This window comes from Arachis ipaensis, chromosome B10 (assembly GCF_000816755.2).
Source record: "Arachis ipaensis cultivar K30076 chromosome B10, Araip1.1, whole genome shotgun sequence".
NCBI lineage: Eukaryota > Viridiplantae > Streptophyta > Magnoliopsida > Fabales > Fabaceae > Arachis > Arachis ipaensis.
This window is the reverse complement of record NC_029794.2, coordinates 131,093,546-131,107,075: the sequence shown is the minus strand read 5'-3', so window position 1 is coordinate 131,107,075 and position 13,530 is coordinate 131,093,546.

The following is a 13,530-nucleotide window of genomic DNA, read 5'->3' as shown; positions in this document are numbered from 1 at the left end:
TATACTGATATACTGATATTTAAATAATTTTTAACTGTTAATTTTAATTATATATATTATATATTTTTTTTTATAATTAAAATCAACGATTAAAAATCACTAAAATACCGATATATTGATACACTTGAAATTTTTTAATATCTATATTCTTAACGAGTGTTATAGATATATAGATGGTTGGCGCATTTTGTTAGACATAATTATATTGTCCCTCTTTGATTAAGACCCAACAATGAAAAGTTATTGATATTTGGGCAGAGAGCGCTGCGATATTCACTTCTTCCGCACGAAAACAAGATACAAAAGTGTATCTTTGGGATTCTCTTCTTATGTTTTTTTTTTAATAATAAAATTGGAGTATTTAAGCTATCCACCACAATTAACAAGCTTTTGATCTTAAAATTAGTATCTTGAAGGTTTGTTGAGAAAACACTGAATATAATAAGTGAAAATGGCACATATTTGGGCTTTTATGGTTATATACCTAATAGATCCACGGTTGCAGAGTATTCAATTATGTATCAGTAATTCAGTAGTACTGTGACTGGAGTATTCGGTTGCTTGTTCCCATAATACAAATACGTCACACTCATCTCATTATATCATATCATACATTATTGTATGATTAATAATTGATTTACTACTTGTCATTCCATTCAATACAATGTTGCTGCATGGTCGCTTTCTTGCTTACCTATCCTTAGAAATTATTCCATACATGTCTTTTCTTCATGGTTTTGCTCCTTTAATTTCAAGTTTAATAAAACAAAAATTGTCTACTCATATATTTCATTTGAAAACATAGCACTAACTAATTCACGGTAAATTAAATTATAGTTTATTCCATCTCCAAACTAGGAATAATATTGTTTAATATTAGTATTAATTGAAATGGTAGAGTAATTGTGATGGGAATTTGGGCTTTTGTAGATAACGTGTGAAGAGGTGAGTTGTCATGTGTTGAGGGTATGGGAGACACCGAAAGGGACAGGGCCCTGTCACTGAATCCAAACGCAGTCGTTTTCGGCCTCCAAACATTCAAAATGACCATTACACCCACCGTAATAATTATTGCAATTTTATTTAAAAAGGAGTAATGTGTAATGTATGTATGGTAAAGTTACTGTATCTAAAGAGCGGCGCCGCCTGTGGCCTGTCATAATAAGTCTTAAATATTTTACACAAGAATGATCTTATCGAAATCTATTAAATTGAGGTATATATAAAAAGATTATTGAATTATTTATTCTTCAATTTTTCCTATCTTGACACACACACTATATTTTGTTGTAAATGAATTAGATATTGAAACAACATCATTCTACCTTTTGAGGCCATGCTAATTGCTAGTTAATTAGGAAAAAGATCCTCTCCAGTTTTTTTAACAATTGATAGAATTCAGTGTGATCTATCACCTTTAATTCTATGAGTGGGACCAGAAATAAATAAGAGAGAGAACGCAATGAATGATTAGATTGAACACTGGATATCATTCAGTTTTTTTCTCACTGGAGAGGATCCACTCCCAATTAATTATGTATTTGGCAGAATTGGTTCCAGAGCCATTTGGGATTTAATTTGTCATTTGTTCTTTATGTGTGCGTGGGATAATCGAGATGATTGATTCTAATTTCTAAGCCATTCACTACTCCTTTTCTTAATTACTTACATTCTTCTTCTTTGTTCTTTTCCTCGTTTTAATTACTTAGCTTATTTGCTATGTTTGTTTACAAACACAAAATACTAAAATAAAATATAAAAATATAAAATTATATTTATTAGATAAAATATAAATAAAAATATTATATTTAAAAATATTAAATTTATATATTTCCATGCACCTCCCTCGCTCACACCAGGCAACTGTCTCAATAATAATAATAATCGCTTTTTTAACTCTTTATTGTAGTTTCGAAGTCATGCATCATATATAAGTAACTAACTAACAAGCATGCATACAATCCCAAAATTTTAGCATTTGATTACGTACAGTATGTTGTTAAGCTTTTTTCTTCGCTGAAATGATATTGCAATTTTATAATGATATCATATACCAATTATTTAGAGTTCTAATCCCTAATTCATATCTAATAAACTAAGGTTGTTAGAGAATGGTAAAGATTGCAGAGCGCGTTAGTCTATAGAGCAAGTTTAATTAAGTTTTAAAAAGGTTTAGTCTGTTTCTCTATATTACTATATAGTAAAAAAGACATTCTAACGGAAACACTATAAAAAAAATATATTGTGTATCATCGAATTTATCATTAGATTTAGCAGAATTAATTACCATCGGATTTAGCGTTAGTTTTTGTGTCGGATACAAGGCAGCTTGGATCTTCCAAAATGTTTACCGTCGAATTTCATATTCCAACTCTAAATCTGACGGTGATTAGTGGGGCAAAATATGATTTTGTTGGAGCCAACTTTACCGTCGGTTTTATCGTCAGATTTAACCGATAATTTTGCCGACGGTAAAGTTGGTTTCAAATTCAAACGCAAATCCCTCCTCCCTCACTTGTCCGAGATCACTCCATTTCTTCTCTCTCCTCTCGCTCTCTTTCTTAGGGGTGTCAAAAATCTTCAAGGGGCAGGGGGATCCCCGCAATGACCGCCCCAAATGGAACCCCGATGGCGAGAAATTTTTCCTGTGGAGACGGGGATGGGGGACAAAATTTTCCCGAAGCAAGTGCGGGGACCCGAGTAGGGATCCCTGTTCCCGTATTCCCCACAGTCCCCGAATATATTAAATTACTTAAACACCCTTAGTAATTTATTTTTTACTTTGGTTTTTTAGTCATTTCACCTTCCATATATATATTCAAAAGTTAGAAACCCTAATTCCTCTTTCCAGTTTCCACACTAGCGCCGCATTCCAATTCCCAGTCACCCTCACCCTCCTCGCGACACCCCTTTTGCATTCTCTTTGGCGTCTTTGCACCTAGCAAGCCACCTCCGAACACCTCCCTCGCGGCCTCGCCACTGTCCGTTTCAGCCGGCCCACTCACCGCGTCATCACCGCACTGCGCCGTTCCCTCTCTTCCTTCGCCAATGTCGCTGCTCTGTTTAGTCAGTTTAACTACTACGCCACCGCCGTCTTGCATTGCTACTCTGCGTCTCTGCTCTTCTCTTCTTCCCACCACTCTGCAAGTCCGAAAATGGCATCAAAGGGAAAGTTGATTTCTATTCCAATCTGTTGTGTATCTACGGTCACAAGTGATTCTTGGAAACCAAGTAGCTTCTCAATGGCTAAGATCCGGTTTACCATTGGAAGACTTTTGTGGTTGTTGTTTTATGGCTTTCGGTCAACAAGAGAAGGTCAGAAGCAAAGTTTTTACTCTGATGATTAATGAGAAAAAGTGAGTTTGTGGGTTGGTGAAGCACAAGACTCAAGAAGTTGACCTAGGAAGAAGAACCCAGCAACATGCAAGGAGATATAAGAAGATTTTATGTTCATTCAAAGGTAAGGAGAGATAACCAGAGTTTGGTGAGTTATGTTCTGAGAAGAGTTCCCTGAAGAAGTTCCTCTACTTGGACAGTGCTTTCTTTCAAAGAAGCATTCCACCAAAAATGAAGAACTGAATCAGAGACATGCAAATCTGGTTTATCACATAGCAAAGAGGCTGTTGTAGAGTCAATCTCCTTCATGTTTTACAGATTGTAATTTACTTTTCAATGTTTATCTTTTTGTAATTTCTTGAGTGAAAAGGCATATTGAGAGAGCTCAAGTAAAAGCCAAAGAGTGGAAAGAGGCTGAGTGATACACTTGAGAGAAAAGCCTAGAGTTATTTTCAGATTTCTTTAGGTAAGTTTGTGTCTTATGTCTAGTACCAGTGAGGTACCCCTTTCTTAGTTGGGTAAGCACTAAGAGTGAAGAGTTAGGTATTAGCATAGCCAATGTCAAATTAGGTTAGAACTTGAGTGTGAAAGGATTGTGTCAATCCTGTGGAATTGGTGTATGTAATACTTTAACTATAGTGGAAATTCCACCACTGTTGTGGTGGAGACTGGATGTAAGTTGCATAGCACAAGGCAACCGAACCAGGATACATGATGGTGTTAGCTCTTCTCCTTTCTGCTCTGTTCTATTTTCTGATATTCATGAGACAAAAATAAATTGTCTCATAAATTTTTGCTGCTGAGTTCAAACTGAATCAGAATTGCAAGTTTAATTAAAAAAGGGTTATTTCAGTAACTTAAAGAAAGGCATAGATTCAACCCCCCTTCTCTAAGCCTACTACAACCTTCAATTGGTATCAGGAGCTAAGGTCTCAAGAATAAATCTTAACCGCTTTGAGCAAAGATCCAATGGCGAACAACTTGGGCACAACCACAGTGGCATATACCCTCACTGAAGGCCAATCAAACAACAGGCCTCCTTTCTTCAACGGGAAGAACTATGCCTACTGGAAAGAGAGGATGAGGATCTTCATCCAATCCATTGACTACAACATTTGGAAGATTGTTATAAGCGGTTCCAAGATTCCAACAAAAATAAGTGCTGATGGAGTGGTGACTCTAAAAGAAGAAGCTTAGTGGAATGAAGAAGATAAGAAGAAGATGGAGCTAAATGCTAAAGCAATCAACCTTTTTCACTGTGCTATCAGCTTTGAAGAGTACCGAAAGGTGTCTAGATGTAAGACAGTCAAAGAAATCTAGGAGAAACTCCATGTTACACACAAAGGCACTAAACAAGTCAAAGAAACGAGGATTGATATGATACGAAAAGAGTACGAGATGTTCAACATGAAGGATGGAGAAAGCATTGATAAAGTGTTTGAGAGATTCTTAATCATAATCAACAACCTTGATGCTATGGGTACAAACTACTCAGAACAAATCCTAGTGAGAAAACTCCTTAGAAGCCTCACAAAAGAATGGGCTAAACGGGCTTAATTTTAGAGGCAAAGCCCGCCCATTTAAACGGGTAAACGAGCTAGCCCGATGGGTTTAACCCATTTTGACGGCCCTAACCGAACCTACTTCAAATAGGTCAGGTCTGGGGTACATTTTGAAAAATGAGGTTGCTTTCAGGAAACCTTCATTTCACAACAAAACCTCATCTTCGAAAAGCCCAAAAGTTTTCAAAAATTCTGGTGAAAATGCTTTTGCAAAGAGGAATAATTATAACAAAAATCAATTTGTCAAAAGAAAAGCACCTCTTCCAAAAACTAGAAAATTTCAGCCCTTTAATCATTTTCAGCATGGTAGCTCATCTCGATTTCAGCGACATGTATAAGAAAATTATTGTTTTAATTGTAAGAAATTTGGTCACTCATATGCACAATGTTTTATTAAAAAGAGAGTGGTGGAAAACCAAATTTACAATGTTGTTTGTGATTTCAATGCACTTGGGCAACCAATATTGATTAACTTCAAAGGATCCAAATTAATTTGGATACCTAAGGTTACTTGAAGTTTTTCATGTAGATTTGCCTAGCATCCAAGAACAAAAAAGATATGTGGTACTTGGATAGTGGATGCTCTAGGCACATGACTGAAAGGTCAACTTGCTTCATCAAACTAAACAAGTATGATGGAGGTTTTGTGACCTTTGGAGATGATGGTAAAGGTAAAATAATTACTGTTGGAAAAGAAGGTAATGAACAATCTACTTTCATTGATGATGTATTTTTGGTTTATGGACTGAAGCACAATCTTTTGAGTATAAGTCAGCTGTGTGACTTAGGATATTTAGTGACTTTCAAAAGACTTGAATGCTATGTTGTAAATGAAAAGATTAATGAAGTGATTTTTGTTGCCAAGCATTGTAATAATGTGTATGGACTTACCCTTGATGAACTAAAAGATCAAAATGTAGCATGTTTTCATTCTAAAGAATCTGAAATTCAATAAGATTTTTTTACAATTAGCTAAAATTCATTACAAATAATGTTCAAAATTAATTAACTTCTGTACTCATAGGACTTTTTTAAGCATATAACTCTTATTTTATATATACGTGTGAGTGTGATCCTCGCTATCCCATTCTTGAAGATTAATATAGTCCCATAAACATTCCAAGGACCATTAACCAAGAATTTGGCAAGGTAACCAATTTAATTTCATAGGAGATTACAATCTTCGAACTCTACAATTTTATATATATGGCAAAGTGATCCTTACATCAATAGTGAAAAATAAGCTTAAATTCTTACAATCATCTTTGTAACAAGCTAAGTTGATTTTTAATTCAAGGCCCAAGTTTTTGTTTACTGATGGGAGTATCTACAAGGCTCTACCACTAATGGTGAAGACAGTGTTGACATCTGAAGAATCAAAGGGTGACATGAAAAGTGAAAGAGGAAAGAAATTGGATGAAGAGGGAAATTGCAGGCTGGTTGGTGTGGCAAAAGTTGATATGTTAATGATTTTCTCATGAATTCTTTTCTTGCCTTTCCAACTGAGTGCCTTGCTGACCTCAATGCTGTGATCTCAATTTCTGGCTCATTTTAAAAAAGAGATCATCGTCACACTTTGGATGTTGTTGAAACCTATTTTAATTCATTTCATAATCCAAGTTGAAAATATTGAGTAAAGGCTTCAGTGAATTGATCATACTATTAGTAAAGAAATTGCTTTATCTTTATAAAGTACTAAAGGTAATTGAACTTTATCTTTTTCTTTTGTTATTGGATTCTTTAGTTGTGAATTGTTCAATTTGTTGTATTACATTTATCTCATTTCAGATAAACATGACTTCAAGAATGCATAAGGAGCAAACAAAGGAAAAAAATCTCAAGGAATAAAGCTACAAGAGGAGAAGACAAAGTCCTAATATCTTATGATGGCTGTTGGGATATTAATAGACTTTGAAAGTTGTATTTTTCTTTTGTGATATTTGGCTTTATATCTTTACAATGGATCATGACAAACAATAGCATAAGACTTATATTGGTATAGCTTTAGCAAATACACAATTGATTGTTGGGTCCTTCATTTGTAATGAAATTATATGAATTGAAAATTTAATGGAAAGTTGTTTCTTTGATGTTTATTTTGGTTTGCTCTGTTTCTTTTTTTAGCTAATAGTATTTGGAGAATATCTTGTATGATTTGCACAAATATATAAGTGCAGAATTTAAGAATTCAAGTTATAAACATCAACACAGGATTAAGAAAACATAAGTTGTAAGCAAGACTTGATTCTAAATCTGCAAAAGTGCATAAATTTTTGAGACAAAATTATACAATACAATTAATATTCACCTGATAAATAAATTAAGTGCAGAAGATTAACATAAATAATACAGAATTCAATGAAATTTTACATTTTTGCACAAATATGAGACAAAATTGCACAATACAAATAACACTCACTTAATAAATAATTTAAGTGCAGAAAATTAATATACATAATGCAGAATTCAATAGAATTTGGTAGGATTACACAATTTTAAGTGCAAATTGCACAACACAATAAACATTTGCCTGATGGATAACTTAGTTGCATAATAGCAGAAAATCAACACAGAAAACTGGACAATATGAATAAAATTCTGTTCACGCATAAAAGAGTTGCAAACTAGTTAGTGTACTTCACTTGATTAGCATCCGAAAAAACAACATAACACTAAAAAGTCTAATAAGTTCTAGCAAAATACACATAATAAGTTAACAACTAAGACCACCAACATCACCAACAATAGCTAAAAGTTGTCTATTATATCTCGTGCGAATGCCGCCCTTTCCTCGTCCAAACTCCAAAAGGTTGCCTTCAATTATGGATTTTGCACAAATTTCTTTGCAATTTGTATGATCTCCATTGTGTCGAAACCAAGACTCTTCAACGTTCGGCCAAGATTCACTTGCTCATTAACCCCAGACATTGCATTGGCTAGTACCTACACATGCTTTCCTTGATCCTCAATCGCAGCCTTAAAAGTTTCAGCCAAGTTTGATAGGATTGCAGCATCATTGCTTTTTTTAGTTGCAGTTTGACGTACTTGATTTCTCTCACTTGATGAAGCAAAAGAGGTCGAAAAGGTGTTGGGTAGTTCGCTCTTGGCAGCTGCTAAATCTTCAATGTCAATATCGTCTCCGCCTAAACCTAAGCCACCAAATGTGGCCGCAGCAAATGTAGAGCCCGGTGTGACATCTTCTTCGGCATCTTTTTCACTGCATGCATCAAGACCGGTAGCTCTATCCTTGCCAAAAATGTTCCCAAGACGTTCAAACAATGAAAATGGCTTGCCTGGAGTGTAAAGTGTAACATTGCGATCCTATACAACATAAAACAAAGTATACATTATAAATTCATATACGTACAATTACATGAAAATTAAAAAATACTTGTAAGAAGAATGATTAAATGTTCAAAAATTCACACCTTTCCCCATGCTTCTAATACTTGTTTACTATCCACTTCAACACACATCTTTTCAGAATTCCACCCAAAACCACTACAACTCAACATCTCAACCACAAACATATATTTTTCTTTGAGGCGCTTGTGTTTATTTCTGATGTGCTTTACAGTGAGACCACATCCAGAAAACTTCTCATTCATTTTGTCTGCCAGCTTTTGAAATGTCCCTGGTTTAAATTGACCGGCATCTGTCCTCTTGTCTTCAACAACCAATTTCTCCATGAACACCACAAATTGTTCAGTTTCTTCTTCAGTCTATTGGCGGGGTATGGAGGTCATTTGCTGCTAGATAATATTCATGCACAATAACGAATAAAATAAATCATGGCAGCAAAATTACTATTAAAATTAGAGTTCAATGGTAGTAGAATTATCTTGTCTAATTAAAACAATTAAAACAAACACTTGTAATACAAGTTATAAATCTGAATTGGCAAATACATATTGCACAACGAAAAAAACTCAAATGAATTCAAATACAAATAGTCTAGGACAATTGTATACATAACAAAACTTGCAAAGATAAAAACTCTACACGCCATGTTCTCCTCTCCATATTTGCCACATCTCGGTTGCTAGGTCCTCACGCCATTGATTCCACTCATGGCTACTTTCCACAATATCAATTGTATCAGCTTCATCAACTATAGTGTCATCTTCTACGGGTATATGTTCTGATAAAAGAGTTGCATCTTCTTCAGGATCAACATCCATGTTCATACGAATAAAATTTTGTAACAAACAACAAGAAATAATAATGTGACTTTGAATCCTAATAGGATAGAACGGGGGACTTCGTAGAATTGCCCATCTTTTCTTAAGCAACCCAAAACACCGCTCAATCACATTTCTAGTCGAAGAGTGCTTCTTATTAAATAACTCTAGACAATTTTATGGTGCCCGATGATCTTGAACCCACTCATTCACATGATAGCGGACATTTCTATAAGGAGATAAAAATTCTCTCCCATTAGTATAGCCAGCATCCACTAAGTAATAACACCCTAAAATGGAAGGATGGAGAGATATAAGAAATAGATTGTAATTCTCATAATAAATAGTTATTATTCTTTTCAAAAGATTGATTTAGACATACTAACAAGTATTTTCAAGCCATTATGTTGAGTAATAGCATCCCTAAGTATCCGTGAATCAGATGCCGATCCTTTCCAATCGCTAAGGACATAGACGAAATTCATGTTCTGATTGCAAACTCCTAAGACATTGGTGGATATTCTAGATTTTCTTGTCCGATATCTAGATTTGTCACTCTTCAGGACTGTGACATCTATGAAAGTTCCATCTAATGCTCCTATACAACCCTATCAAATGTAAAAAGAAAAATTTATTACATGCAGAGTTAACTTGACCAATAAAAATTGGAGCTACATACACGACCTACCTTGAACCATTTTCATCTGGGATCTACACAATCTTCCGGTACAGGGTCTGCCTTTGCAAATAAGATACTTTGGACACGCAAAATCGAACACAGTACCTTGTAAAAATACCTACTAATAGTTTCACCAGATCTATAGAACCTAACTTGTAAGCTGTGATTTTTCGTATGGTGAGCTAATATGATGATTAAGAAAGTTGCTACTTGCTCACCTATGCCAACATGACCGTCTTCGTCTAATTCACCTTGAACTTGTAGCAATTCACATAAAGTTGCAAATACATTTAAACTCATTTTTAACTCCTATATACAATTTCTATCTCCATCCTCCCTGATGATATTATCTAATGCATCTCGCCTTAATGGTAGTGTGTTCACTCTTCGACCAATCGAAGAATGACCCCGCCTTCTATTCCTAATATACATATATAAAGTAACTAAACATAGCAGCATTAACGTATCAAATTGCATTCTCATAATCCAATAATATCCAACACATAGCTTAATATGTTCAGAATGATCCATTATCACTTCCTAAGAAATAATAACAAGTAAATACATAAATGAAGAACTCTAATAATTTGTACGAATAAGAAAAATGCTTAATTAAACTAAAAATAGGAAAAACACTCGTTACATAAGCATATGTAATTTTATTAAGTAGCGATGAACAAAATAAAAAAGACATGATTGAAATCTAATTAAATACATATCAATAAAAATATCAGCTAAAAATAATTAAGAGTTTTAATATGTAATTTTATTAAGTAAAAGAAAGGAAATAATACTTTGAGATAGGTGATTGATAACTTTTTAAGACAAAATTGACTCTAACTACTACCATAATGAAAAAAGATCAATTTCTACAAACAATTATCATCCAACTTAATCAATTTCTACGACACATAATACAAACAATCTGATCAACGGCTTAGTAAGCAGATTAATAAGCAATTTTATAGACACAATACAAATAAATTGCCCTCTTTGAATTAGAAACATGGCTTTTTCCATTATTTTTCCTCTTCAATTAGGGAAAATAAACAACCACCACCGAAATTATTTATTGTGTATTGAAGAATTCAGATGAAAATAAAATGAGTAATTATAAAGAAATCTTAGGTGTACCTACAATTCGATCAGCCATATATCCAAACACTAGATAGCACTCAATCAATAATAACACATCTTATCAATAATCAAAATTAAAAAATATACATCACAAGAGAAAAATACCAGAGGCAACAAGGCAAAGCATAGATAGGAGGAGGCTAATGCGGTTGCGGGATGGAAAGGCAAAGGCGGTGGAGTAGCAACACAAGCTCATCGCGACCGGAGCACAGCACGCAATAATCAGAGAGGAGAGTCAGCGAGAAACGGAGACGATGTGCGGCGGTGGTACAGCTTCAATAGTGCAGAACAATTGCAGAAGAAATCATCGGTTAGGGTTTGTAACACAAAAGGGAGATATTTGGAATTTCAGAAAATGAATGAGGATAAAATAGTCTAAAAAAAGAATACAGATCCGTGTCCATCACCCAAAATCCGTGTCTCACCATTTTATTGAGATATGAAATACATGTATTTTGTGTATGTTTGTGTGTAAGCATGTCCTTCTTATTTTTGTGTCTGACAAACCAAACAATAGACACGTCCCACCGTGTCTATGTCTTTGCAAGACGCGGGCATCAAACAAAGTAACAAACGGGGCCTAAGGTATAGGCTGAAAATTTTTTTCGTTTACAATATTTTTTTGCATACAAAATCGTCCCTAAAGTTTAAAACCAAGTTTTAAAATCGTCATTTTTACTTAAATTTTAAAATTTTGGATCAAATTACGCATAACAAAATGTCTCTGCTTCCGCCGCCACCTTCGTATAATTTTGGTCCCTAAAATAAGGACGATTTTAAAACCAAGTTAATCTTTAGAACGATTTTGTATGAAAAAAAAAAGGTTAAAAATAAAAAAAATTCGACCTATACCTTGAAGACCAAAATCGTACTTAACTCAACATTTTATTACAATTTTCAAATTGAATTAGTAATAGTTTGACTCATAAGCTATGAATAATATTAATTTTTTTTTAAATTTAAATATTCACGTACCAATGAATTAAAGACCTATTTATCCTTTTCTTATAATATTATTATATAAAGTTATAACCACCTCTTATATCATGTCATAGGAATCAAACTCCACCATGAATTAAATACATTATGATACTAAGACGACCCATTAAATTATGAATCAATTATGCACTTACAAACTGAGCCAAATCATAAATATGATTACTTTTCCTTAAATTGCGATGTGTAAAAATTTAAACAATATGCGATGATGATCATATTGTTGCATCACGCTCTCATCTCTAGTGTTAATTTCTGTAAGATGAAATTTAATCAACGAAGTGGCATTTATTATAAGATATTTTTAATTGATGTCTTTAGGATTTCTATTTTGGGATATTAGTTAAGATATTAATTTAATCAACATCACTACTAATTTAACAATTTTATTTGTTAATAAAATTTTCATTTAAATTTTTTTAACCAAAGTCCTTATTCCTTAGGCATAATTAAGTAGCAAAACCCTTTAATTTGTTACACTTAAAAACAACTCCTTTGATTAGATTAGTTGATAGGTACGTATCTCTCTACTAATATATTATTATAATACGGAAATTCTATGATGAATAATCTAACATTTATAGGAAAAAAAATAAAATATTAACTAATATTAACTTAAATAAACAAATATAAAGAAAAAATATTAGTTAATAATATTTTTCAACTAACCACTAATAATAATACAATCCAAAACGGATATATCTAGATGCATTTGGATTTAAGTGACTTCGTTTAAGTTATTCACTTATATTCTTCATAAAACATGTACCCCGAATTTTCTGGATTCCATTACAAAAATAAAACAACCTGACGTATAGCTTTTTTATTTTTTATTTTTTTTCGACGTTGATTGGTTGGCGTACACAAGTCTAAGTCCAAAAGTTCCACCTAAACGTTGACTCTATCATGCTGAAGCGATAAATGCGAATTTTTCCGCTCCAAAATTATAGGTTGGAAACAAAAGAGCTTTTTTTTTTTGTTATATGAAAGTAAAAGTGGTGATATATTTTAATATTGTAATTTTTGGTGTTTTTTAAAAGTGTAAAAGATACACAAATTGGAGGGTCCAATTTCTATACTTCAAATTTTTTAATTTTTTTTAAATAGAAATTTTTCGGTCCGATTTTTGTTTCCTCACAAATCCCTCAGTCCGATTTCTATATCCTCATAAATTGGACGGTCCGATTTCTGTACTTCTCACAAATTGAACTGTCTGATTTTTATTTATCTAATTAAACAGTTACACATTTGAGAATAACACCCCATCAACACACATTTTAAAAAAATATCGTTGCTACTCTAATATCAAAAACAAAATCTAAACAAAAAAAGTCATCATATAAATTCCATATAAAAAAATTTTGGCAGAAACTTTTAGTATTTTTGTTATTATTTAATCAGTATAAATATTAAATTATTTTTAATAAATAAAATTTGTTAATTTATATTTATAAATTTTAAAAAATATGAATAAAAATTATATTAATTTATGTGTATAAAATCTGATAAATATATATATAAATTATATGTTTTTTTGTGTGCAAAATTTCTGTAAATATAAGTACAAATTATTATTAATTACGTAACATTATTTATTATGTATTTATATATATATATGTGTCATTTAACTTATTTTTAA